Source organism: Crocuta crocuta, unplaced genomic scaffold (genome assembly GCF_008692635.1).
Source record: "Crocuta crocuta isolate KB4526 unplaced genomic scaffold, BGI_CrCroc_1.0 scaffold1653, whole genome shotgun sequence".
Lineage (NCBI taxonomy): Eukaryota > Metazoa > Chordata > Mammalia > Carnivora > Hyaenidae > Crocuta > Crocuta crocuta.
Window position 1 is genome coordinate 28,824 of NW_027531537.1, and position 2,324 is coordinate 31,147.

The following is a 2,324-nucleotide window of genomic DNA, read 5'->3' on the forward strand; positions in this document are numbered from 1 at the left end:
CCTATTTAAATGCATCATAACAGAAAACACATTGATTCTACATTATATATGCTACATAAAATTTTAGATGGGATACATTGTGACTACGTAGTAATTGCATAATTTCCCAGGTAGTATTCTATACATTTATTTTAAATTTAGAGGATCTAACTAAAAGAACATCCTAAGGAGACACCTAATAAAACCCAAACATATCTAAAGTTGTTACATTAGGTTGTATTATGTTTATTAATACTCAGATTTCCTCACAGTAGAATGCAAGACATTTTTGCAGCAATGTTTTGTCCTTTTAGTTGAATTTTTATTATTTTTCATTGAAGTATAATTAACATGCAATGTTATATTACTTTCAAGTGTACAACATATTGATTCAACAGTTCTGTACATTACTCAGTGCTCAATAAGTATNATCTGTCACTAAACATTATTATTAAAATATTTTTGACTATATTCCCTATGGTGTATTTCTCACCTCCATGACATTTATTTTATAACTGAAAGTTTGTACTTCTTCATCCCCCTTATCTATTTCACCCATAAATCACACTCACCTCCCTCTCAACAACTTTCAGTTTGTTCTCTATATTTTAGAGTGTTTGTTTGCATGTTGTTTTTTATAGATTGCATGTATAAGTGAAATCATATGGTATTTGTCTCACTCTATCTGATTTATTTTACTTTTCATTATATCTTCTAAGTCCATTCCTATTATTTCAACTAGCAATATCTCATTCACTTTTATGACTGAGTAATAGTCCTTTGTATTTACATAATACAACTTCTTTATCCATTCATCTATTGGTGGACACTTGGGTTGCTTCCATATCTTGATTATTGTAAATAATGCTGCAATAATCATAGGGTGCATATATATTTTGAAATTAGTGTTTTTGTTTTCTTTGGTGAATGCTCAACAGTGGAATTACTGGACCATATGCTATGAGGAATCTCCACACTGTTTCCCACAATGGCTGTACCAATTTATATTCCCACCAACAGTGCACAAGAATTCCTTTTGCTGCATATTTTTGCCAAAACTTGTTATTTAAAATTTTTTATAGTTCATTTATTTTTGAAACAGAGAGAGACAGAGCATGAGTTGGGGAGGAGCAGAGAGAGAGGGAGACACAGAATCTGAAACAGGCTCCAGGCTCTGAGCTGCCAGCACAGAACCCGATGCGGGGCTCAAACCCACGAACCGCGAGATCATGACTTGAGGTGAAGTCGGACGCTTAAACGAATGAGCCACCCAGGCGCCCCAAAACTTGTTATTTCAATCCCAGACTTCAAGATATATGACATAACCCTGTCATAGTAATTTAAACAGTATGGTGCTGGTACAAAAATAGACATAGATCAATATAACAGAATAGAAAGAAATCCACACTTATATGGTCAAAATCTTCAACAGAGGCAAGACTACATAATGGGGGAAACACAGTCTCTTCAATAAGTGGTTTGGCAGAACTGGATAGCTACATGCAAAAGAAAGAAAGTGGTTCATTTTCTTACACCACGCACAAAAATAAACTCAAATGGATAAAAGACTTAAATGTGACACATAAACCTATAAAACTCCTAGAAGAAAATATATGCAGTAAGTTCTCTGACTTAGCAACATTTTTCTAGATATGTCTCTTCAGGCAAGAGAAACAAAAGCAAAAATAAACACAAAAACAAAAAGCTTTTACACAGCAAAGGAAGTCATCAAGAAATAAAAGGGTAACCTACTGAATAGGAGAAGATATTGAATATGATATATCTGATAAGGAGTTAAGATCCAAGATATATAAAGAACTTACTCAATACCAAAAAATGAGAACAAACTGAGGACTGATGGGTGTGGGGGGGAGGGGAAGGGAGGTGATGGGCATGGAGGAGGGCACTTGTGGGGATGAGCACTGGGTGTTATATGGAAACCAACTTGACAATAAACTATTTGTAAAAAAGAAAAAAAAAGAAAAGAAAAAAAGAAAAGAAAAATGAAACAAAGACAACACAAAAAATCAAATAAAGGATGCTAGATCTCAAATAAATAAATAAAACCATTAAAAATGGGAAGAAGACCTGAATAGACATATTTTTCAAAGAAGACATACAGATGGCCAACAGGCACATGAAAAAATGCTCAACTTCACTAATCATCAGGAAAATGCAAATCAAAATGACAATGAGATATTACCTTACACTTTTCAAAATGGCTAGAATCAAAAGGACATGACTTTTTTATTCAATGGAGATTTAGTTCATGATACAGTTGTAAAAAGAAAACGAAATTAAACCAATATATTTGCCTCAATTTCCAACAAATCCCCTCGGGTTAT